Source organism: Centroberyx affinis, unplaced genomic scaffold (genome assembly GCF_046629955.1).
Source record: "Centroberyx affinis isolate AG114_WGS23_722 - 3 ecotype Tasmania unplaced genomic scaffold, CSIRO-AGI_Caff_v1 ptg006586l_1, whole genome shotgun sequence".
Classification (NCBI taxonomy): domain Eukaryota; kingdom Metazoa; phylum Chordata; class Actinopteri; order Beryciformes; family Berycidae; genus Centroberyx; species Centroberyx affinis.
This window is the reverse complement of record NW_027283338.1, coordinates 32,822-60,063: the sequence shown is the minus strand read 5'-3', so window position 1 is coordinate 60,063 and position 27,242 is coordinate 32,822. Positions and strand designations below refer to the sequence as shown.

At 41.8% G+C, this 27,242-nt stretch overlaps 1 pseudogene; it reads left to right on the top strand.

Annotated features, from left to right (window-relative positions):
* Positions 1–2,625: 2,625 nt before the first annotated feature.
* Positions 2,626–24,213, top strand: LOC139638820 (growth hormone receptor-like; annotated as a pseudogene).
* Positions 24,214–27,242: the final 3,029 nt, after the last annotated feature.

Sequence of the window (27,242 nt, the reverse complement as noted above, 5' to 3'; positions counted from 1 at the left end):
AAAGCGCCGATATCTCCAACTATACTGACTGTGTGCAGAAACCACAGAGGAACCTGGACTGCTGGGACTGACTTAAACTTAATAAAACACCAGTATTATCCTTTAACTCCATATTAATGTGCGGCCATGACTTCTGGAGACTGGACTCACATACCACACATGCTCTATAGACTGTAACAGAGCAGTGCGCTGGGCTAAGCTGATTAGCATAATGAGCTTTAACCAGATTCTTCAAGCACAAAGATCTCTGGGCCTGACAAGTAGAATTAATAACGCTAATTGTTGCTGAGGGACATATGAACGCACGATGTTAGCCGAGTCAGCATATGTGACTCATGAGGGAGTTGTCAGTGTGTAAGTCTGACATGTTTGGTGGGCCGAGTGTGTTTAGAGGCACAAAGTATTCCTGTTAATAACTCGAAGGTGAAAGCTGATTACAGGAATCTTAATCCTCAATCGCAAAAATCCCCCCACACATGAATACGCAGGATATTGTGATATATTGCCTCTGTAACTGGGCTAATGGGGAGCCAAGAGAAAATAATGGGATAAGGAAAGGGAGTGTGTGTGTGCCTCAGTATCGCGGCTAATATCCCAGCTTCCTTTCTCTGGGTTTCCCATAATCAGGATAAAGGTTTTATCCGTATTATTACAAATGTGATATGATGTCTGTAAAAGCCACAACACAATACTTGAGTAACTTTAATTTATAAGGAGATACAGCAGTTGTTGGATAGAAAAGAATATAATATAATAGAATCACAGGTTGGTTAAAATGTGACACAATACAATAAATAAAATGCAATACAAACACACAAAAACAATAGACATAGCCAGTGCACACACATACACCAGCGGTTTTCAATTCCAGTCCAAGCGACCCGTGCTGCATTCAAATCGTGTCGGCTTTTCCCGTAAATTCGAGCTACAGACAGGGAAAAAACATTAATGTCAGCCTACTAGTGGTGATTATGAGTAAAACGCTCAGAATGCTGCTGCCGTTTGGTTGTAGTAGATTTTAAATTCCTAAATAAAAAGGATTTGGGATCTAGGGTTTCCAAAGAGTTAGACAGGTGAACGCTTCCAAGTTGTAGCAACGAAACATCAACCTGTTCTTTTGCTTCTCCCGATATGACCTGAACGCATCACCAGAGACCCTGCTGGATTTCATTCAACCCACCTAATCAAGGTCTATTTTTTTACACCTGGGATGCCAGGTGAATGTAATACTTAGCTGGCAGGATAGAAAACCAGCAGTGCAGCAGTGATTGAGAACCACTGGGAAACACACACACACACACACACATACACACACACACACACACATTCCTTCAAGCTACACTTTATTTCTCTGCCTTAGCAAACAAATGCAATTTCTCCTTATTTATGAGTGTGGGAATGGTACAGCTTGTGTTTTCGGGTTGTCCGTCCGTCCGTCCCATTCTCATGAACGATGAAGCGATATCTCAGGAACGCCTTGAGGGAATTTCTTCAAACTAGTGCAGTGCCCGTTCACAAAAAAAACCCCCACACAATAGGCGTAGGCTATCAGTCGCTTGCTTTGAGTCCCGCTGCTGCACAGAGCGCTGTTCGCTTGTTTATTCAAAGTTGACTAATACTGAACGTGTCGCATGTCCAATCTGACACTGCACGTCCTTGAGTTCCCAGCAATACACCCGCCAAGTGTGAAGTAGATCGGACGAACGGTTCTCGAGATATGCGGCGGACACACAGACAGACAGAGATTCCTTGCTTTATAGTATGATTTGGCACAAACGTCCAAATGGACTCAAGGATGAACTGAATCAATTTTGGTGGTCAAAGGTGAAAGGTCAAGGTCACTGTGACTTCACGTCCGTCCCATTCTCATGAACGCGATATCTCAGGAACGCCTGGAGGGAATTTCATTACATCTGGCACAAACGTCCACTTGGACTCAAGGATGAACTGATTAGAATTTGGTGGTCAAAGGTCAAAGGTCAAGGTCACTGTGACCTCACAAAAGACTTTTGTTTTGGCCATCACTCAAGAATTCATACACTAATAATGACAAAATTTCACACAAATGTCTAATAGGATAAAATGATGAAGTGATGACATTTTATATCCAAAAGTTCAAAGGTCAACTTCACTGTGACATCATAATGTTTTGCTTACCACTGTAGCTGAGAAAACGATCTTGGGTCATTCTACAAAAACGGTGGAAGTGCTGTCACTTACTTTTGCAGACATCAAAATCCTTTAAGTTGAACTAATAATCACATTAATTATATATGTTCAATAAATAAAGACTGTCCTTGCAATGATAAAATAAAGTTTATTGGCGGAGGCATACAACCACGAGGCGGTTATTTCTAGTTTTTTATTAGTGTGGGAATACATTCCCCTTGTCCCCATGCTGAATACCGAGTGCAGGAATAGAATGTGTTGAATGTTTTTCCTCTTTCATCGTTGCTCAAAAAAGGGAATGCTATAATTTTTGGGAATGCTGAATGTTTTGGTCGTACGTGCCGGAGGATTTGCCTTAGGAATGAAGGAAGGGAAGAAGGAAGGGAAGAAGGGAGGGAGGGAGGGAGGGAGGGAGGGGTGGGTGGTGTTATCCCTTGTGATTTGTCCCATGACTACATGAAGCCACTGCGCATCACACTGCAGCTCAACCCCCTGTCCTTGAATTCAGACAGCCGCAGGCAAATAGACTGATGGCCTTTAATCCGCCGTTCACTCTGTTCAATTGTCCCTGAACACGTTTTCTGTCACATGCAAATGGACTTGGTCACATGGAAGTGGACGCAACACACACAACACACACACAACACACACACTCAACACACACACACACACACTGTGGAGTCATGATGGTGCCTGACCCTTGTGTGTGTGTGTCCGTGTGTTTTGTGCAGGTCGGCTGGGAGCGGCAGGATGCTGTGGCTGCTGCTCTGCCTCGCTCCCCTGGTGAGCTGCAGCAGGATCGCACCGCAGGACGCCGCCTACCTGGAGAGACAGGGCCATGGTGAGTGTGTGTGTGTGTGTGTGTGTGTGTGTGTGTGTGTGTGTGTGTGTGTGTGTGGGTATGACTTAAGTCACTTTCAGGGACACACACCAGACTTAAGACCAGTTGATTGGGGACAGCTTGTGCAATTGGGCACAAAAGCCGTGTCCCCAATTGGTAAAAAGCTGATTTTTGGGTCAGTGGTTAAGGTTAGGTTAGGGTTAGGTTTAGGCAAGTAGTGGTTATGGTTATGGTTAGGGTAAGTCTCCAGGAAATGAATGTAAGTCTATGTGAATACCCCAAAAGTGACATAAGTAAGACTGTGTGTGTGTGTGTGTGTGTGTGTGTGTGTGTGTGTGTGTGTGTGTGTGTGTACTTAAGTCACTTTCAGGGACACACACCAGACTTAAGACCAGTTGATTGGGGATGGCTTTTTCAATTGGGCACAAAAGCCGTGTCCCCAATTGGTAAAAAGCAGATTTTTGGGTCAGTGGTTAAGGTTAGGTTAGGGTTAGGTTAAGGTTAGGGTAAGTGTTAGGTTTAGGCAAGTAATGGTTATGGTTATGGTTATGGTTAGGGGATGTCTCCAGGAAATGAATGTAAGTCTGTGTAAATACCCCAAAAGTGACTTAAGTAAGTGTGTGTGTGTCCTTGGATGGTGAAAAAATGGCTGAAATGATGAAATGATGTTAGATACCATTCTATATCGATATCAAAATTATTTCCAATGATTATCATATTATTTTTGTCGATATCCCCCCACCCTAGTGTGTAACTTCCGAAGAAAAATAATCACGCTAAGCTAGGAGCAGGTTTTAACGACTTTTCCACTAAATTTAAATTAGCTCTGGCGGGACTCACACCTCATATTCAGGTCAGGAGAAACTTTCCAGAGAGTTCAGCGGCTGTAAAAGACACGAGCTTTGAAAGAGCGGCTCTGTTGAGCAGGATTTGGGTCAGACGGTGTGTTTTCTTCCACTCAGCTGGATGTGTCAGCAGCACATCGATACCACAGAGGGGGGGGGTGACTCACCGCACCGGCAGCACAGACATGAGCTGGTGCCGCCTTTACTTCTTGAATATATACTCCTTGATTTTTATTTTATTCATGTTTTTATCCAGGTTAGAACTTTCTCAGAGGGCGTTTTTGGCCCTCGTGATCTGATTTGTAGGGGCATTTCATTCCTTTTCAGGGGCAATCTTCTTGAGTTATGAAATAATTCAGTTGCATTACATATTGGGAATAAACGCTCAGTTTGTACCACTAAGATTTGTTGTCTTTCCCACTGCTGGAAACAGGAGGCAGGCCTTACAGAAGACTCTCTGTCCCCAGCCAGTCCATCTTCACCCTCCATCGTTGAGTTTTTACCATATTGGTTGATTTATGTTATGTTGATGCAGTGGTTTGTGCGAGGGTCGCCATTATTTTCTGCTTCAGGCTGCGTTCTCGCTTGTTTTCTGATCAAAAAACTGCTTAATTTTTCTTGCTTTGACCACAAAGATTTGCCCAGTCGTGAATCAGCTACGGTGGCCCACGGGGGACAGGAGCCGTGTTGATGCATGGATATTTGACCACCACAATAATACAGAACAGGGTGAAATACCAAAAAGGGAACTCCTAATTATCCTAATTATAGCTGCCCAGCACAACCACAGTCTTGTGGTTGTGCTGGGCAGTCTGGTGGTTAAAGGCCTCAAACTGCAATGGTACTTTTATGTTTCTAAATGTACTTCCTACATATTTTAGATGTTTAGAGACTTATAAAAGTAGTAAAAATAGTAGCTTTCTCAAAACCTGGTTCTAAACACTCATCTTTGTGTATATTTAAAGTGGTAATCTGCATGTTTTGTTTTTTTTAGTTTAGTCTCCATCTTTGTTGCTCAGCCTCATCACTGTGGTGTTTCTGCACTGCTCTTCCCACAGATCACCTGTCAATCAAACATTGTGGGCGGAGCTTGGATCTTCTGTTGATGCAGTTTGAGTTTCTCTCTTCTTTGTCTGTTCAGCCATGGTGGCTATCGCTGCTCATGCTAACTACCCAGTTCTTCTTCTTCTGTTTATTCCAAACAAACGGGAAACGTAAAACGCATCACTTCCTGTGCGGCAGAGGATTTTTCCCGGGAAAGAGCTACCAGACACCGGCTGTTTAGAACAGACAGTGGAAAAGCTTTCTTGAACTGGATATAGGCTGAATCACTGTTGTGTTATATCAGTCAGATAGAGAGCAGGAAAAGAGACATTTAATAACATGAAAATGATGTGGATTATCAATTAAAGTACTTCATGTGAAAACTATTGTCATTAACTATTGATCTCGCATCAGTTTACATTTGCCTGTTTTGTCTGACATGGCAGACTGTTCAGGCTTTTGACCACACGACCTATTTTGACAAAGATCACACAACCAGTGACCTTCTCTGATATTGTCGGTGTGTGTGTGTGTGTGTATGTGTGTGTGTGTGTGTGTGTGTGTGTGTGTGTGTGTGTGTGTGTGTGTGTGTGTGTGTGTGTGTGTGTGTTGGGGGACAGGGGACAATCGACATTCGATTTGGCCTAAGTGAATGGGCCATGTGGTAATTGGTTGCCATGTTATCACACAAGCCACATGTTTCTCTCTCTCTTTCTCTCTCTCTCTCTCTCTCTCTGCCCCACTCTCTCTCTCTCTCTCTCTCCCTCTCTCTCTCTCTGTCCCCCGTTGCTGGTCTGGTGACGTCAAACACAAATAACCGTTTACCCACTCCTGAACGGCCCCCTCCTCCGACTGCCCCGACTACAAAGCTCCAACTGTCCCAAGAACTGAGAGTCCTGAACTGACAAATACACTCATTAGATGCTTGACATGATTTATGGTGGAGTCACACATGCTTACGTCAGTCTTGGAGATCATGTGTCTGAGAAACATGACATCTGTTTTGGGGTTGCACAAGGGAGCTGCCTTGGTCCATCATTATTCTCACTATACATGCTATATTACTATACTATACATCATTAGAGAGCACAATGTATGTTTCCATAGTTATGCGGATGACACGCAACTGTACATCTCTGCTGAACCAAATGATGCTGCAGCTATAAACTCCATTACTACCTGTCTTTTGGCAATAAATAAATGGATGAGCAATAATTTTTTAAAGTTAAACGAGGACAAAACTGAAATCCTACTAGTCGGCCCTAAAACAAAAAGAGAAATGCTGTTTAATAATCTGGGAAAACTGACTCCCTGGATTACATCTGAGGTTACAAGTCTTGGTGTTACCCTAGATTCAGATCTAAGCTTCAAGTCCCACATTAACAAGGTGACGAAAACATCATTTTTCCACCTTAGAAACATAGCTAAAGTACGACCATTTATAAATCAAAAAGATGCTGAAAAACTGATTCATGCCTTTATTTCAAGCCGACTCGATTACTGTAACGCACTTTTTACTGGTCTCCCGAAAAGAACCACTGAGAGACTTCAGCTTATTCAAAACTCTGCAGCTCGGCTATTAACCAGAACCAAGAGGAGAGAGCACATTAGTCCAGTTTTAGCTGCTCTACACTGGCTTCCTGTTACATTTAGAATTTATTTTAAGGTCCTCCTCCTTAAATACAAAGCCCTTAATGGGCTAGGCCCGAGCTACATTGCTGACTCCCTTGTTCACTACTTGCCTTCAAGAACACTGCGATCATCAGCTGCTGGTTTATTGGAGGTTCCCAGCAACAGCCGAAAGAAAATCGGGGATTCAGCCTTTGTCAATTACGCCCCAAAGCTATGGAACAAACTATCTATAGATATCAGGGAAGCCAGCTCACTAAATATTTTTAAAAGAAAGCTAAAAACTTATCTCTTCACTTTAGCCTTTAACTAGCTATGACTTTCCTGATACAGGCCTGAAACTCTTTTTTGCACTTTGCTTCGCACTTCTGCACTGCTGCACTTCTTTTAAAATGTTGTATTTTGCTTGATTTTATGCTTTCTTTGTGTTCTTTGTATTTTTTAACTTTATTTTTATTATTATTATTCAGTGGGTGTATTTTCCATCTTATATTATGCATTCCTCATTTTTATCTTATTTTTGCTATTATTATCAAGTGGGTTTTATTCTCCATCTTATTTTACATTCATTATGGCATTCTATCCCTGTTTTTATGCTCATTCTATGTCTATTTTCATGTGAAGATGCATTCTATGTATTCTATTCTCATCTTTATCTTATTTTTACTATTATTATCAAGTTTTATGTGAAGCACATGGTGCATGTTATTTCTTTGTTTTAAAGCACTTCATGTATGAAAGGTGCTATAGAAATAAAGTTTATTATTATTATTATTATTACATCCTCTAAAATGTCACCATCTTGTAATTAACCCTAAAACTTTCAAATAGCATAAATAATATTCCATAGTGATCATTTTGTCTGAGTAGGGAGTCACGTGTTTCAAATTGTGGATATCTCGTTTTGAAAGGAAATACTGGATTTTGTCCAGATTTTGAGAACACAACAATACCCACAGGAAACACAACTTCCACTATACCCCCCCCCCCCCACACACACACACACACACACACACACCCCACACCCCCACGCCACCCCCCCTTGACAGATGTGAAGCTGTCTAGATAATATCTAAATAACTTGCTTTTAAGACAATAAAAGCAAGTATCGAGGTAGAATGAAGGATCTCTATTTTTACCAACAACAGTAAACATGGTACAGCAGGACCTCACATACATTGCATGAAAATTGCATGAAATCTTTCTCCAGAATTGAAAATTGTATTGGTCAGAAACATCGTTTCAACATTTTAAAGAGAGTTTGAGTACTGTTAAACCTCTGTAGGACGAGCGGGAATTACAACAACATTGATTCCCCTCTCGTCCCCTTCAGCTACGGGAGCCTGTAAATGACACAATTAATAAAGTTTAATTTTCACATTAGAGACAAGTAAGCTATAACTGATCAGAGCAGAGATGCAACAGAAAAGTCTAGAGAAGAAGTGATATACCATAAAACGTCAATTAATTGCCCGGGCTTTTATTTGCTTCAAACACTGAACTCAACCGGCCTATATTTGGGACAGGCCTTTAATTCCTTTCCCACAAAACTCTTGCTCAGCAAAGATGGGAAATACTATCAAATTGTTTATTTAAACCAGTATGAATATTACTTGTATAAAAATGAGGCTATCGAATAACATATCAATTACGAATCAGAGAGAGAGAGAGAGAGAGAGAGCCCCATATCAAAATACCTACCTTAGAAAGGATGAAAGCCGAAAAATGTTTATGGCAGCAAGAGGTTGTACTTTTCATTTGTGTTATTTCTTCCTCCCCCCACCGTGCACTCTGGCCCTTTTACTGTCTTCCTCAGACAGACATTGAAGTTCAAATTTATTTTTTCCCCATTCTCTCACTCTCTTGGGATCAACGGAGAAATGTCTTGCTGCTGCTTCTCCTGAGTTTTGTTCAGCAAATTTGACAACTGACAGCTTGAATTTCAGGTCGTACTTTTTTCTCTGTGCCGCCATGGCGATCAGCAAATGTGACTGATGTTTGAATGCAAGTAAAAAATAAATAAAATAAACTGCTTTGCAGCGTCAGTGGCAACCGGCTTCTAATTGATACCGGCCTTTATTTGTCAAAACGTGTAGCCACACCCGGCCAGTAAAAGGGACTCAGCTTTTAATTGAAGTTTTATGGTATCCATGCTAAATACTGGAATACTTCTTTGTCATTTGCTTTTTTGGATTGAGAATCACTTTGTGCAGTGGGGCAGTAAAAAACTAATTTCCCCTCTAAAATCCAATTCAAAGTCACAGTCTTTCACAGAAGCCGGACAATGGAGCCCCCCCGTTACGGCCCGGCCAATCGGATTTGATCTGTCCAACTTTTCGGGCTGCACCGCAGCATGCAGCCTGTACTCGGGGTGACTGTTGTTTATTAGAAAACCCTCCAGCTCCACTGAGCCGCTTAGCAGAAAACACAAGAGGCCTTTGTGTTCCCACAGTAGCTCCATGCATTCCATGATGGATTACTGCTGCGCTCCAACTGGGTTATGATCTCACACACGTGCTCCATCATTTCTCTCTGCTCTAACATCCTCCTGGTTATTGAATAAAATATGGTTCCATGTTTTTTTATAGTACATAAGGGGACATTATGTCATTGCCTGTCTGTCTCTCTGTCTGTCTAACTCATTCTTGTGAACACAATAACTGAAGATGAATACATGATAGAAGCTTCATCCTTACACCACAGGTTCCCCCTACAGAGTAGATGATCTGATTAGATGTTGGAGCACCTTGTTACATTTGCATATTACAGTAATGCATACAGGCAGAAACTTAAAGGAAGAGGAATAGCACACTTCAATCCAGAAATGTTTGATATCCAGAAATCAGTAGTGTTCCCATTTCCTTGAATTTGCTTGTCTAAATAACAGTCATGAGACCAGTGGCTTATCACCGCTCTCCTGAACACACGTGCTATGTGTGTGTGTGTGTGTGTGTGTGTGTGTGTGTGTGTGTGTGTGTGTGTGTGAGAGAGAGTGAGTGAGTGAGAGAGAGAGATGGAGAGAGATGGTCAATTGATTAGTGGGTGTGAATGATTGGACGAAAGAGGTTGACGCTTAGAATGACGGATGATTGATTGATTTTGTTCCTGTGTGTGTGTGTGTGTGTGTGTGTGTGTGTGTGTGCGCGCGCACGGGGGGAATTTATTGATTTTTGTGTACATTGTAAAGTCTTTTACAAATGTTTGTCTTCCCCATATGACATAAATCTAGATGATATGCAGTCATTATCTATGGGATTTCCATTTCTAATCATACACTTTACAAATCCTCCACTAAGAGACTAACTGAATCATTACAGATTCAAAATAATGTTAATGATAAAACTTTGTGCAGTTAGTACCTTTTAACTCCTCCTTTGGCAGATATAACAGCTTCCAAACGTTACCTGAGAGTCTTTCTATTCTTTCTATTTCTATTTCATCTTTCTATCTCTATACTTTGGATTTTTTCCCCCACGCTTCCTTGCATGCACTCCTTCAGCTGTTGCATTTAACTTCCATTTCTTGTCAGTGTCTCTGACAGTTGAAATTGCTAACTGGAGACGAGAGAATCCAAGTAGAGTCCAACTAAAAAGAATTGACTTTAACACTACAGTAAAAGTCAATTATTTTTATGTTTAAGTCCTCAGAGAACTGCACAGAGGAAAGGAGACAGAACAAGAATCAGTCAGTTCTTCTTTGGCTTGAATGTTTTAATAATCAGTCATGTCATTACTTTAGATGTACATTGCAGATTGTCAGTCTTAATTTGAGTGAACTTTCATCCATATTGGATTAACAGTTCATTACCTGCAGGCCTGTTTAGTACACAGTCTCAGATTACATCCATTAATGCCTTCAAGCTGCAGATTGAACCATCCAGTGTGGCAGGAAGGACATCATGTCACGATCATATTAAACCAAAACTAACACATTTTACCCCAGGGTGTCCTCTTGGAGGTCCTCTTCCATTAATTTGCTGCACGGATAAAATTAATCAAATCAGTTGTGATCGACTGAAATTGTGAGCAGCACATGTTGCTTATGTAATCGGGAAGAAATAAAGCTTGTTACCTTGTTACTCAAACTAACAATAAGCAACACCAATAACTCACAAACAACTCCTCAGCCAAGTGACCAGAACATACTTTGTGTTGTCGGTGGTGTGTGAATAAAAGAATATATGAATATCTATTGCATAAAAAATAACGCTTCTGTTGCTGAAATGCTAGCCTGCGTCAGCATCTGCGTCAGCATCCATGGTCAGCATATATTAGGTTACCAGTTAGTTTCATAACATTATAATACTAATGACATTGCCTGTGATGTTGCCCTGTGTGACGGTGTATTAGGGGCATTGTAGGTGAAATTATTTTTTTTACTGCAGCCAGAGGGAGAGGAGTAACATTCTGAGAAAAAACTTAGAATTTCTGAGATTGAAGTTAGAAATCTCAGAGAAAAAAAACAGAAATACAGAAAAACTCTGAATTTCTGAATCATAACCTACCAACTTCATTAATTTCACTATCTGTATCAGTAAACTTGATGCCATGTCTGTTGCACCTCCTCATGTTCTGTAGAGTTTTTTTTTCTTGCAAATTTCTTAGTTTAACCTCAGAAATTCAGAGTATTACCCCTCTCCTCCCGGATGCTGTAAAAAACAATTTCACCAACAGTGGCCCTAAAACACCGTTGTACACCATGAAATGCAGACCAGAATCTCTCCTCATGTTTTGACATAAGAAGAGATGTGTAGATCACAGATGATCACTGAACTCTCCCACCCTGTGTATCAGTCGGTAGGATGGAGTCCAACACAAGGCCTTTGTTTGAACCGCTGCTCAGTGCAGAGAGCTGAGAGTTAATTAGGGTTAGAGAGAGGATTTAAGGCTGATTAATTCTAGACTTTATGTGTGTTTCTGTCTGTGTGCTTGTTTCTGTTTATAGAAGACTAAAGTATGGTTAGACTTGTTCTTTCAACTTGATCTAAACATCAGATTTTATGAGACCACGTCAACACTTGGCCTGAAGTGGCTTTTCTTCTTCTGTGGCTCTGTTTATTTAAATCTGTGGTACTTTTTTCCTCACTCTTCTTCTCCATTTCTTTGTTTGCATGTGTGTTGGATCTGATTGCATCGAGACTATGTAAAATCCAGATCCCAGTGTGAGCCTGACTGCTTCCTTATCTGGTTTTGAAGATATGACAGCAATGTGAACAAAATCAATTTTTTTGTGTGTCCTGACTCGGTGTGATCAGATGATAACATGCATTGAAATGACAAGTGTAATCATAGCCTCTGTCTCTGTAAGTGTGTGTGTGTGTGTGAGAATGTGCCTGTGTGTGTTCTTGAAGGTGTGTGTGTGTGTGTGTGTGTGTGTGTGTGTAACTTCCACATTAATGAATCCACCTTTTCTCCAGTGAGCGTGTCACCATGGTGCGGCTCAGTCTCCATGGCGTCAGACTCACTCCGACTCTTCTGTCTGATTTCACAGAGGAGGTTACCGTGACGACGAGGCCCCACATCTACTACTGCCGCTCGCCCAACATGGAGGACTTCACCTGCTGGTGGCACCCGCTCGACAACGTGTCCGACGGCGAGGAAGTCTCCTACGTGCTCAGCTACTCCAAAGAGTGAGTATTCAAACGCACCGGTTCCCACGGTGTGGTCCGGGGACCCACAGGGGTCCGTGAGAGGGTTTGAGGGGGTCCCCAGCAAAATGTGGAAGACATTTTTTAAGCTTTCATTTATTAGATAGCAGCAGAATTACAGATTAACAATAATAACTATTTTGTGTGGCACCTGTTTTACAGTTTCCAAAGTTCACAGGCATTTATCATCAACACGTCTCATTTGGCTTTTGAAATGAATACCAAGCTTACTTTCAAATTCCTTTTTGTGATTGTCTCAACTTCTTGCCATTCATCATATATTATATATCATAAACCCCACTCACTTGCAGAGGATTAAACAAATCATAATCAAATCATACGTTGATTAGCATTCTTAACGCAGCATTTTATTAATTGATATGTGTCTGTGTGTCTCATGTTTGTCTCTACCTGTTTTGGGGCTCAACTTTACATATATATTCTAAAGCTGTTTTAATCTGTTCTTCCTTTTTTTGTCATTGTGTAAAGCACATTCATGATGAATGAATTGTGCTATATAAACAAAATAGAATTTGATAAAAATAATACCATTTATACCACAAATTACCGCAATTTAATACCGCAAATGCCATTTTACTCCAGCTCAAAATGAGGCTTTTAAAATATCCTCCTCAACTGAGCCTACATTTCATCAGATAAGTGCCAGTCTGCCCAAATGGCATCACAGATAGACTGAATCAATTGCTCACAGTAATTGGGACAAACTGGATTGTACCTTTGACTGAGTCTGACCTCCAGTGGTTAGCATGTTGATTAGCATACAAGGTGCAGGGGTTGGTCTTGTAATCCTGGGATTATGTGGTGAATACATTGGAAAAAAACAACAACTGTGAATAAATTACAAAAATAAAGTATCATGCTGTTGTTAGCCCAGGAAAAGTGAGTAATCTGATTAGTTACAGACCGGTGGGACATCTGTGAGGATTTTAGCGTTTTCATGTCCTTTTCACTCAATCTTGATTCACTAACATTAAATAGATATGTTAGGACAACAGAGTGAAGAAGGGTTTTCTCACATCAAGAGCCCTAAATAGTTTTTTCTGTTTGCAGTAAGGGGCCGAAGCACGACTGTCCGGACTATGTGAGCGGCGGCCCGCACAGCTGCCACTTCGACAGCAGCCACACGTCCATCTGGAAGATCTACTGCATGCACGTCACCGCCGTCACCGCCCAGAGGAACTACACCTCCCAGGAGCACTGCCTGGACGTGGCAGAGATCGGTAAGCACAAAGCTGACCGGGGCTGAACTCGTCTTGGTCGTCCGCTGTCAACAACAGCAAATTTGATTTCCGTGCTTCTTTGTTTCTCTACCGGTATGATTTAGTTTCATGATCAGTTGTTCTGCCTGGCAAGTGCAAAACAAGTTGATTCCAGCCATTCAAAGCTTCCCAGTTCTCTACAGCTTTTATCTGAAAGACTGCTGTCTCAAAAGCAAAAAATGATGTCAGTTGCATCCATCATTGGGATGGAATTTGATGGTTTTTTTCTCCACCTCCATCCTTCTCCCCGTTTCCCATTAATGTTACCAATTAGCGCTTGCTATAAAGCTTTGTAAACTCATCAAAACAATAGGCAAGGCAGCCAAATGTATTGATATAGCACATTTCATACACAAAGGCAATTCAAAGTGCTTTACACAAGGTATATAAGACTTTAGATAAGAAATACAGAATAAGATAAATTAAAAGAAGACAGATAATAGAGTTTATAAGAAGAGAGAATATATAAAGAATTAAAATGCATAAAAAGAGGTCAAGTTGCAGAATATAAAAGCTTGGACAGGACACATGGCCATTGATGGAGACATCAGCTGCTGTTGGGCTCAAGGATGTATCGCCATGGTTACAGGACGGTCTCTCTAACCACTAGGTCATTGTATTGCACAATGTTATGTACAGTGTCTTCTTCAAGTCTTTCCCAAGCAAGTAGACCTCCAGGCAGCAAAAAACGAAAACAGGGTGATGTTTGTAGTGCTAGATTCCCAATAAAACCAGAATTTTAAATGCAAAAATGACAAAAAACTGAAACTGGAGACACTCCTACGCTTGAAGACATCCTCATGCTTGGTGACACAGTGTGTGGAACCAGCGCAGCACCCAGTGGTTTGGCTGGAGGTCGTCTTCAGGGACGTGACGGGCGACCCGGGGTCAGAGCGGTGGCGGCTCCGAAGGGTTCAACCGAGCAGAAATGTTGTGCTGTTGAAATGCCCTTAGGCCTCACTTGCTCCCATGCATTAAGGTTTAATGAGCCAGATTTAATAAGCTAATGTTAACAGGCAATTCCAGCCAGTTAGCAGAGAGGAAAAAAAAGATGGAAGATTAAAAAAGCTCAAAAGGTCACAATGATACAGCTTCACTTACAGAAAAAACACATGAATTTCAAATGGAAAAATCCGGATTTGAACCCAAAACGTTGCTGTTTCATGGTATATTTAAATTATACGGTTGATTTCTGCAGGTTATTACAATCATGAAGATACAGTGTCATGTTACCGTCATTTTGAAACTGTCACATGCATTTTTTTTTTATTGTTTTTAACGTGTTTATATGAGTCCACATATGCTAAAATAACAGCACATGATTACAGAACCTTCATGTCATATGTTCATGTGTTTGCATGATTCCACATGTGTACGTTTCATGGTGTCACATACCTAAAGTGTGTATTTCACATGTTGATCATAATACCCTCACATGATATCGCATAATATCACATGTGAAACACGATAGCACATGTGTAATTCATGTTTTGTTTTGTTTTTTGACATATTTTCGTTTTTTTTTTACATTGTTTTTATTCGTTTTTACAAAATACTACAATAGACATGGAGTGCTTTATTCCAATGCTTTATTCCAGAATTTGAAAAAATGGACAACTAATTTGTTACAGTGGTTGTTGGCTGTTTTGAGTCATCTGAAGACATTTTTGGTGTTTTTTTTTGTTTTTTGTGTCGTTTTTTGTGCTGAGTGAGATTCATGGTTCTTGGGCTCTTAAACCTAAATTGCATAATTGCAAAAGTACATGGGTGTCACTGAGAAAATGATTTTTTGCTGACAACAGCATGAAATTCTCACTAACAGTTAACCTAATTTGATTTGGACAAAACGTCTTCAATCATCCAGCTGCTGCAGAATTTGACGTTTCCTCCTCTATATGAACTGTTTCCCCTATAGGAGCTCGTCATGTGCAAAGGCGTGTGTGTGCAGTGAGCCGTATGTAATTCATCAGAGCCGACATGCGTGTGTAAGAGACTCATGTTCCTCCATGTGACTGCAGAAATAATCACTCGTCTGTTTCGGGTTTCAGATCAAACGGCGGTCAGGGTCGTCTCCCTCCCCCACTTTTAAAGGCGCAGCGGGTGGCGGCAGGTCTAGCGGTCAGAGAGACTGTCATGTAGCCGAAGGGTCACAAGTTCAATCCCCTCGATCCCTGTGTCGCGTCGAAGTGCCCTTGAGCGAGACGCCGAACCGCCTCCTGCTCTCTCGCTGGATGATATAAATGAAAGAAGAGGAGAGGAAGTCATATAGGCGTTATTTACCCATTTTAGACTAAAATTACCTGAAGTTTGTCTTTCAAATCTCTGATAAAAAAGAGAATCCAGGGCTACAAAGTCATTATGATTTGACCAACTAAGTTATCTTCTATCCTAAAAGTACCATCATTTAATTTCATTTTGTTCGCTCAATCATTCTGTGAAAGTTTGTTTGTTTTTTCCAAATGTCATTTTTTCCAAATATCCACATTTGGAACAAAACTCACTCATTCCTGTCGGAGTATTACTGGATAGAAAACAGTGTGTCATTGTAAAATTCATAAAAATCATATTATAAATTCATTATAGACTCTTCATGTCATGAGTCTTCAAATTGAAATTTGGGTCAAGCTGCACTGCTTTTAGTTCTGATCTTCTTCCCAGCAACAGCAAAGATATATCTGTAAATATATACCATTAAATTGAGTGTTTTTTCCCTTTTTAATGCCTGTTAAAGAATGAATTTCCCCATATGTTTATTTTTAGAGCCTGGTTGGAAGTGTTTGCAGCCTGGCTCCTCTTCACAGCACGGATTGTTATTTCATTCACTCTTATTTGCTTGTTAACCTCATGACCATCTGAATGCCGCGATCCACGGGACTGAATGTGTTGTTGCCAGGACCGATAATCTTTTAGTCCTTAGCAACCACATCATTATTCAGTCTCCATCTTTGTTGCTCAGCGCTCACTGCTGTGGTGTTTCTGCACTGCACTTCCCAGAGAGATCACCTGTCAATCAAACAGTGTGGGGGCGGAGCTTGGATTTTTGGTTGATGAAGTTTGAAGTTTCTCTTTTCTTTGTCTGTTCAGCCATGGTGGCTATCGCTGCTCAGGCTAACTACCCAGTTCTTCTTCTTCTGTTTATTACAAACAAACCAGAAACGTAAAACGCATCACCTGACTCACTAGAACAGACAATGGAAAAGATTTCATGAACGAGGTTGAATCATTATTGTGTAATCAATTGTGGATAGAGATATAGATAGTAGAAAGTCAAATAAACAAACGGTTACTGAGCAAATACAAGTAAAAACAAAAATCAAATAAGTGATGTGTGGTCCTGGATTCTGGTTACTCTTTTTATCAGAAGTGTTTTTGTCTCGAGAAATACAAAATCAGTATCTTGTTTTTACAGTTTTCCATCATAAGTGTGTCTCATTTCTTTAGACATTAAATCTAAATGCTGATTGAAGCATTTAGACATTAAATCATCTCACAGCCTGTTGCCAGACTATGTTCCTTAGACCCTGTGTCTCTGTGTGTGTGTGTGTGTGTGTGTGTGTGTGTGTCCTCCACAGTGCAGACAGAAGCACCGGTCAACCTGACCTACATGTTAACTGATGCTGGTGGGGATGAGATGGGCCACACTGCGCTCCTGTCCTGGACCTACCCGGTGCCCTCTGACCTGCAGTTCGGCTGGATCACGCTGGTGTACGAGCTGCAGTACCGCCGAGTCACCGAGCCCGACAACTGGAAGGTACACATATATATGAAAACATGAAAATACAAATATATAGATGCAGCTTCTGTAATGTGACAGATTTAGGGTGCGATCACACCTACGGTTTGTTTTCTTTGGTCCGAACCGGAGCGGAAAAGTTGATGTTGCTGCATTTTTAGATTTGGTTAGTTTAGGTTCACACCGACCAATTATAAGTGGTCGGTGGTTATTGGACAGAGTTTTGATAACCTGTCGTCCTGCAGGTTAGAGAGTCAAAACAAATCTAATTCAAGTCCCTGTAACTTTATCTCAGCATGATGGACTTGTCTGTCTCTTCTTCTGTGGTGTTCATACCAGTTAAGAACACATGAAGAAGTAGCTGAATATGAGCATCAGTCCAGACTTCATTTTGTTCTGCTAGGCTTTCCAAGCAGGAGGAACTGTTGGCTGTCACATGTCAACATCTGTCTCCTTCTACCCATAATCCCTTGTGGTGGTTTTCTGCAGTTGGTTGGATTATGTTCGACTGAGACTCGGTGCCTTTATTTGGTGCCACCAGAGTTCAAAGGTCATCGTTCTCACCTGAATAAACCAACTGAACTAAAAGAGGAAACGCTGCAGAGTTTGAATAAACCGCTCTAAACATGCTTGGTGGTAGTTACTTCCTCTAGATCAGTGGTTCTCAACGTGGGGTCCAGGGACCACCATGGGTCCTTGAGGGGGTTCTAGGGGGTCCCCAGCAAATTGATGAAATGTTAAACTTCAGCATTATTTAATTTACAAGAAGTTAACAATCAGAGAATGTAGAAGAATGACTGTTTTGATCATAGTTTCTCTGTTATCTCTCTACCTACAATACAGATAGTCATGGAATTCTGGACAAAATCATATCTAACAATAAAAATATTCTCAGATATGGGTCAGAGAGAGAAAATATCATCAAATGGGGGTCTGTGGCTTTAATGTGGACTAAACTAGAAAGGTTGAGAATTACTGCTGTAGATAACACTAATGCAATTCCTGTACTCCTGTATCTTTGCCATTGAGAAGCAAGGTTTTAACAACAGTCGGTCCTGACTCTGGGTTGGTCCAAGGTGGCAGGAGGCCTGCCAGATTTTGAATAATTTGATCATTTAATTGAGGCAAAGGAATGTAAAACCCCAAATATGATTAAATTTATATATTATAATCAAATTTTAAAGATTACAATTTGGGTGATTAACTTGTTTAAGCTGGAGACATTTACTGTGTGTAATTTCCATCAACAAAGCCCAACGCAGTATACTGATGAGAAAATAACTCAGTACACTGGAATGACCACCAATCTGAAATCATCAAGATTTTCTGGGCCATTTTTGTCCTTTTGTAACTTCTTTCCCACTTCCCACGGTGATGCTTGTCCCTCAGTTTTTTTTACCATATTGGTCATTTTATGTGTTGTTGATGCAGTGGTTTGAGTTTTTCTGCACTTTCTTCTCCTGCTTGCTGTGTTTTCTGATCAAAATCTGTTCCATGGGACAGTACAGCCACTTGTGCTAAAGGAAAACCTGCATGTTGTCATTCTTGTTCACAGGTGAAACAGCTTCTGCGCGAGTCTCATGTGGAGCTGCTCGGCCTGCCCGTCGGAGAATACGTGGTCCGAGTTCGCTGCCGGTCGCACAACTACGGCCTGTGGAGCAAGTGGAGCTCCTCGCTGCTCGTGACCATCCCCGCCAGGCCGCCTGCAGGTACGCGGTGTGGGAGGGGTTACCATGACGACAGCCACGACGATGATGTGTGGGCTCGCTGTGAGCAGCTGGGAGTAGAAGAACACCTTACTAAGTGGTTGCAAGGGTGTACTAGATGGTTGATAGGGTGTTACTAGGTGGTTGTTAGGGTGTAAATACATGGTTGCTAGGGTGTTACTATGTGGTTGAAGTTGTAGCAGTGGTAGAAGTAGTAGGTAGTAGTCGTAGTACTTATAGAAGTACTAGTAGAAATAGTAGAAGTCGTCATATCAGCAGTGGTAATAGTAGAAGAAATAGAAGAAATAGAAGTAATAGTAGTATTAGTGGAGATAGTAGTAGCAGTTGTAGTAGTTTTAGTCGTAGTAATAGTAGCAGTACTAGTGGTGATGTTAGTAAAATACTACTATTTTGTAAGCAAAGAAGTATTTGTCCTTTTTTTAAGCCAAGAATAATTCTGCATTCAACACCAGAAAACCTGAATAAGGCAGAACCTCTGATTAAAAAATAAAAACATCCTCTCATAATTAGAAAATTGCATTATCTAATATTGTAATTTAATTTTAGTTTTCAATCAAATTTGTAGCCCTGAAGGTAAAAACTGAGGCAGAGACAATTAAGGAAGGAGGAGAGGAATGGAGGGAGAGGAAACGGACGAAGGCAAAGAGAGAGAGAGGAAATGAATAGAGAGAAAGGAAAGGGGGAGTGTGAATAAATATTCTGTGATCGATCCCATGCAGGTAAACTCCTGGTTCTGATTCTGGTGACGGGAGTCGGTGTTGTGGCTCTGCTGGTTATTGGCTTTGGTATCATTCCACAGAGCAAGAGGTGAGAGACACACACACACACACACACACACACACACACACACACACACACACACACACACACACACACACACACACACACACAAACCTCTCTGCCTGTAGCTCTCCTGCACAGACCTGCTTGGCCTTGAAAACACATTCATATTATGACAAACCTCTGAATAGAGAAGCAGAATCAGTGAAAAAAGTAAAAACGCTGCTGCTGCCTTGTGAAGTGTCTCTCCCTCCCACACTGAAGCACGCTAGGAAATAATCTCTTATCCTGCAAAAACATCACACAAACATTTGCTTATTCATTTTACTGTGATTGACAGATGCCTTTGGTATGTAGAAAGCATTTTGTGACCCGAGCCAAAGCCAAATCACTCATGATACACTGCAAAATCAAAATGCATGGATAAAAAAAAAAGAAATCAACTTGTTTTTCTTGTTTTTCTTGGTCCACTGTATCAGTACCACTTTGGCACACAATGGCCACACAATGGACTTATGCCAGTGTATTAAAGTATTGTAAGTACACACTATTACTGTGTAGGTACTTGAAACTGTTTTAAGTACATTATGTATTGTGGAGATTTTCATCAAGTACGCAGTATTATTGTGTACATTAGGGCTGGGCGAGTACATAGAGTACATTTCCATAGGTTAACACACAGGTTAATTGACTGTAATAAGTAAAGTGATAGTTTTGTTCATGGTTTGATTTGGTTTGGGTTTGATGGAGGTACAGCACCCAAACATATTTGGCACTGGCCCACGTTCAGAGGGTGCTGTGAGGGCGACACGCTGGTTTCTGCTGCTTTCCAAAACCTTCTTAATATTCCCATGGAAACCCAAAGCCTGCTGAGCCTGTAGCAAAGCCATAGCAGGGCCAGTGTAGCTACAGAGTGATGCTGGTGCAATGGAAAAAAAACCCTGAGCACTCACTCCGCAAAGTGAAACGCTATCGATGTGGAGTAAAGTGCATCATTGAGGTCCCAGGGCCCCGAGGTTTCTAACCAAAGCTCCAGGGTTTGGGATCAATTCAAGTCTGTCAATCAAGAGCGAAACGCTTCACTCCTCCACCTGTGATGAACTCCAACTTCATCACAGATCAAGCCTGGTGTTTACTGAGCAGCATCTAATGAATTATAGCAGTGATGTGTGATGACACGTGAAGCTAATTGTTGGCTGATCAGGCAGCTGATCAGCCAAGGAGCCAGACAGCTGAGATTCAGTTACTGTAAATTAATAGTTAATTAGGTCTATGCGTCATCGGGACTGTACAGGATCTGTACTTGTTAGGATGCATTACATTTCATTAACATGCCTTCCAAGTTTGTTTTTGCTGGGTGGTCAGAAGGGATGATGTATCTGTATCTGTGGGTCCTTAAAATGTCTGGAAAGGTCTTAAAGTAAATTAGCTAAATCTAAGGCCTTTACAAAGTATTGAAATGTCTTAATGTCCACTCTTGAATTAATACAGAACAGGGTTAGTAGTACAATATGTATCCTGTCATACTGGACTTCATGTTCCTTAACATTTAACAAAAATACACTTAACATTTTTTCTGGTGAGCTTTTTCTTATTCTGCCCATTTATAGTTTCAGAACTTTCCTCAGCTGTTTTCAGTCAGAAATAATCTGATTTTGCCAGCTGTGTTGACTTTAAATTGGTCTTAAATTGAATTAAAGCATTAAAAAGGTCTTAAAAAGTCTTAAATTTGGCTTTCTGAAACCTGCAGATACGCAGAGTCCCAAACCCATCGTCCTTATAACAGCTTCCACTGAAGACATTGCACCACAGCAAGCTGCACTGTGGGTGAATGAACAGAAATCTGATCCATCCTCTGCTTGTTGTTCAGTAGAGAATGCATAAAATATGGACAAATGACAAACAGATGTAAACAAGTAAAAGAAAACACAAAACACATTTTTATGTCCTGCCAACACGGCACTTGGTATGCAGGACATTATTTATTTTTTGCTTGTGACCCTTAAAACAAAGCAATGTCTATTCGTCCCCCCCCCCCCCCCCTCGTCACAGGCTGCATATGCAAGGAGGCGAACAGTTCACCCCAAGAATGCTTTTCCCTTTTCAGGTCATTTCATTTGATTATCAGAGGAGGCCTAGAGGCTGAGAACTATTCAGTATTTCACAAGAAAAAAGCAAAAATGCTGCCTGAGGATGAGCACTGAGCTCGAAACACGTTGCATATTCTGCATATTTACAGTCTATATATGTTCACCTGCTCATTATGCGCTGTTGTTCATTTATGCGCTTTTGAAGCTTTAACAACTATTTTGACGTTGCACAAGTAGGGTGCTTCCAATGTCTTTATTTTGATGAGAAAAAAGCAAAAATTAAGAGAAAATTCAGAAAAATTACATAGTATAGTAGAAACATGTTATTTTTCCTATCCTATAAATCATCTCCCGACCCACCAAAATTATCTTGTGACCCCCTGCAGGGTCCCGACCCCCAGGTTGAGAACCACTGGAGTAGATGATCTGATAAGGAATAACTTTATACTATTGAAACTATTAATACGATTAATACGGTCCATGTGTTATGCGAAAACAAATATGTTGACATAGAAATATTTGGTAATTAATGCATTAATGAGTTTAATTAACCTTATTTGCATAACTGTTTATGTTTAAAATAAGGTGATTATGGTAGGACATTATGCAGCTTGTTAGGACTTGTGTCTTATCTGTAAGATGCAATATACGACACATGAATAGTGTATTTGGTTAGTCTGTGTGTGTGTGTGTGTGTGTGTGTGTGTGTGTGTGTGTGTGTGTGTGTGTGTGTGTGTGTGTGTGTGTGTGTGTGTGTGCCCTCTTGGCTCATTTCTTCATGTTTTTATCTGCAGGATAAAAGCGTACTTCCTGCCACCCATTCCAAAGCCTCGGATCATAGGCATTGACCCGCTGCTGTTGAAGGTAAGAGCACACACACACACACACACACACACACACACACACACACACACACACACACACACACACACACACACACACACACACACACACACTGACTAAGCAAATACACTATTCATGTGTCGTATATTCCTCATCCGTATATTACTCATTCCTTCGTTCGTTTTCTGCTTCCGTACCCGATTCCTGTTCCTCTGTCCTCCCTCCTTTTCTCTTTTTCGCTTTTTCCCTCCTCCTCCTCCCCTTACCTTTCGCTTTCTCATCCCTTCTTCCCTCCCTATTTTTGTCCTCTCTACTCCTTCCTTCTCTCCCTACCTGTTCCTTTCCCCTCCTTCCTTGTATCCTTACCTTTTGTTTTCTCCTCCCTTCTTCTCTCCTGACCTTTCGCTTTGTCATCCCTCTTTCCCTCCCTACCTCTTCCTCTCTCCTCCCTCCTTTTCTCCCTAACTTTCGCTTTCTCCTCTCTTCTTCCCTCCTTACCTTTTGCTTTTTTTTATCTCCTTCTCTCCCTGCCTTTTCCTTTTTCCTCCCTCCTCTCCATCCCTTTCACCTCTCTCCTCCATCTCTCCATCCCTTTCCTCTCCCTTTCTCTCCTCCCTCCCTCTCTCTTTTGCTTTTTTATCTCCTTCTCTTCCTGCCTTTTCCATTCTCCTCCCTCCTCTCCATCCCTTTCACCTCTCTCCTCCATCTCTCCATCCCTTTCCTCTCCCTTTCTCTCCTCCCTCCCTCTCTCTTTTGCTTTTTTATCTCCTTCTCTCCCTGCCTTTTCCTTTCTCCTCCCTCCTCTCCATCCCTTTCACCTCTCTCCTCCACCTCTCCATCCCTTTCCTCTCCCTCTCCCTCTCTCTCCTCCCTCCCTCTCTCCCCACCCCTTCCTCCTCAGAAGGGTCACATGGATGAAATCAACCGTCACTTCAGCTCCTTCCACAGCTACAGTCCTCCCAGGTACAGCGAGGAGGTGTGGGACCAGGTGAGCAGTGACGACGGCTGCGTCCCCCTGCCGAGGGACTGCGTCGTCCCGGTTGACCCGGCGGACAGGGAGCGGGACGCCCTGATGGTTCCCCGCGGCCCGACACCCGTGGCCGCCCGCCGCCACGTCACGGGCCAAAATCCGGCCTCCTACGTGCAAAACCTCGCCCCTTACTGCTCCTCGCCTCCGGAAGCCTTCGCTCCCGTCCCGCCGGACGCTCCCTCCCCGTGGGCGTGGCCGGGGATCCTGTCGCTCCCGGGCACGGACTACAGCGTGATGGGACATCCCGGCCCCGCCGACGCCCCCGCTCCGACCCCCGAGCCCGCCGCCGTCGCCCCCGCCGGGCGTTCGCCGCAGGACTTCTACACCTGCGTTCAGCTCATGAACGAAAGCGGCGAGGTGCACCTGGTGCCGTGTTTGGCGCCGACGTACGGCCAGGAGTTCCCGCCTCCGCTGAGGGAAGAGTCTGAGGAAGAGGAGAAGAAGAAGCAGCTGGCCGACCGCCAGGCCAGGAGGAAAGCGCCGAACGGCGGCGAGGCAGAGAAGAGCGAAGTGGCCGTGCCTCTGCTGCCTGTTGCTGTCGACAACAAGGGCTGAACAATGGACAAGGACACACACACACACACACACACACACACACACACTGAAACACTTTCCAAAGACTGTGAAAACTCTTAAACGCACTTTGCTGAAATGTTCTGCAGCAAGATCAATGTTAAAAGTGAGGACTGTTTCTCAGCCTTGTTTGGAAGATGTGAGTGCAAAGCAAATATCTGCTGTAACATTCTGGTTCGATACAAAAATCTATTCCTATTCTGTTCTGTTCCACTCCATCTCCGAGTTTCAGAGGAGAAGAATACCTGGAAGACTGTCTAATAGGACACAGCGGACACAAGGCCTTGGAGGCTTTTTTAGCTAGCAGAAGTCCAAACCTCTCATTGAAAACGATGAGAAAAATGCAACAAACAGACATTGTTTGTGGATGAGAGAACAGTGCAGGCTCTGCTGTCTGCCTAAGAAAAGACACTAGACTGTGCATTGCTGTGTGCAGTGCAAACCTGGCAACATTTCTCTCCTACTTCTCTGTGTGAAGGCACCTCAAGCCCTTAATGTTGTTCTGGTTTTGGGAGATTCTGTGGCCAAATCCAAATCAGAAGCAGTTGTACATCTGAGGACCAAACTTATACTTATGAGTATTGTTAAAGCTGCACTAGGCAAGGGTTTTATGTAAAAATACACCTGTTTTATGAGCCTAAATCACAAAATGGGGCTGTAACACAGAAAAGAGTCTCATCTCTATTAATTGAGATGCTGCAGTTTCATCCTATTTGCTCAAATTAATATCAGATTTCTGGTATGGTCATTCAGTCTTCTCCCGAACAGTGGTGAGTGTAAAGAGCTGGACTCACCAACAAAGGCTGAAACTGCTGCCAAAAGACTTTTAGTTGCAGTTTACTGACATCACATTACATGATTTATGGGTAATGAAGATCAAACTTTAAAGAAACATTCTAAGTTATGTTTCGTTGCCATTTGGGGTCGCTAAAGTGCAAAGTCGCCTAGTGCAGCTTTAAATTAGTCAAACATGTTAACATAGAGGCCACATAGCAACATGCTACTGTTCCCAGCCATGGCTGACTCTGCAAAGCATCACAGTCAGGGTCGCATGTCATACTCAGGAAAAAAAAAAGAAAAAAAAGTGCAGTGCCATTTCATGTCAAGGAAGCATAAACATGCTGGAATTTGGGTTGTTTTTAAGTGTGGATGAGAGAAATTAACTGCTGGGTACATTTAGCAGCTCTCACTCTGTCTGCCTCTCTCACTCTTTGAATTTCTCCTTTGCGGTTTCATTCTCTCTCTCTCTCTCTCTCTCTCTCCCTTCAGCCCTTTTCACACAAAGAACCTGTCAGATTTCCATGTTAACTTTTCCGGCAGCGTGAGCATTTCACCAAAAAATCCTCACAAGTGTTGCTGTGAGCAAGTCGCATTAAATTAGGCCTGCAACCAAAACATTATTATGTTTTTTGATTAATCGATTAATCATTTAGTCTATAACATGTCAAAAATAATGACAACCACTCATCACAAGTTACCAGAGCCCAAAATGATCCTTAAAATGTCTTACTTAGTCTGAGCAGCAGCCAAAAAAACCCCAAAGTATTCATTTTATAATGATGTGAAACGGAGAAAAGCAAAAAAAATTCTTAGAATTTGTGAAGCAGTAACCAGAAAGTAATAAGCACAGTACACCTGAAGTATCCAAAGAGCACCTGTCTGTGATCACCACAGAGACCCAGCAGCACTTCTACTCCATCGTCTTCACGTTCAGCAGGACTGTGTTTGGGTGAGTCCTCAGTTCTGTCTGAACGTTTTTGGGCGTCTTCCACATGGCCTTGAATGATACATTTTTCTTTACAAATGAACGAGGCAAAAACATAATTGTACAAGACTCCCTGTTAGACGGACAAGCCAGTGGCCAAACAAGTGATGTGTGGAACTTATATCTCAGTCTGAGGAAACTCCAAGAAAAGGAGAAAAAGTTTACACACAATCACATTATCAGACTACTGGAGGGTGGAGATGATCCCAAGAGGATTACGCATTAAGAAATTCCCGTCATTTGGCTATGACAATGTTGAATTCAAAAGGAAATGGGAGCCATCCTAAACAAATGCTTTCTTGATTTGATTTTGTTATTAATTGAAGAAGCTAAGCGACAGAAAGCCAACCTACAATCAGAAATAAATGAAATCCAATCAATAATAGATTCCATTGATCCCTCTGAACAAAAACTTCAATTTGAGAACAAACTAAAAGAGCAGATGGAGAAACTAACAAATTTATTGAAACGGGACAAACTGGCCAAATTCCGAAGGGCAATGTGTATACATGGACTCATAGATCTGCCCGACCCCCTCATGAGAACAAAAGAGTTCGTTCTGTCTCATTCAACCTCCCCACTAGTGATGAGGATCATGAGGACGATAACCCCACCAACGCAACAAACTCTGGAGACGAGATTGATTTTTTTACACTACGAACACCCCCGACCCAATCGAAACGAAAAACGAGGAGGGGGAGGAGGAAGAAGAACGGGACAACACAACAGAGGAGGACAAACCGGGAGGAGAAATTCATTTGGAGTCATTCTTTATGCAATGTGAAGAACATGTAGTACTTGAATTTCATAAATATTTGAACAATACCAATAAGAGCCTGAAACTATCTTTGGAACATGGCAAAAAGGAAATCAATTTCCTAGATGTGAAAATCACAAAAACAGATGATGGGGACTTACATACTACGATCCATCGAAAAGCCACTGATGGAAATACAATCTTAAGGGCCGATAGTTTCCATCCAAAGACCCTTATAGACAACATTCCATTTGGCCAGTTCCAACGATTAAGACGTACAGTATATGGAAGAGTTTGTGGACAAAGCTACAGAAAACAAAAGAAACACAGTGGAAAAAATCACTTCAAAGAGCCAAGTCCTTAAATAGAAAACAGTTACTCCAAACCAAAAAGAAACCACACCGGTCTTCAAAAATATATTTTGCGAACAAGCATCTCAAATAAGAAACATCGTTAAACGCGATTGGAACGTTCTTCAGAGCGACGGTT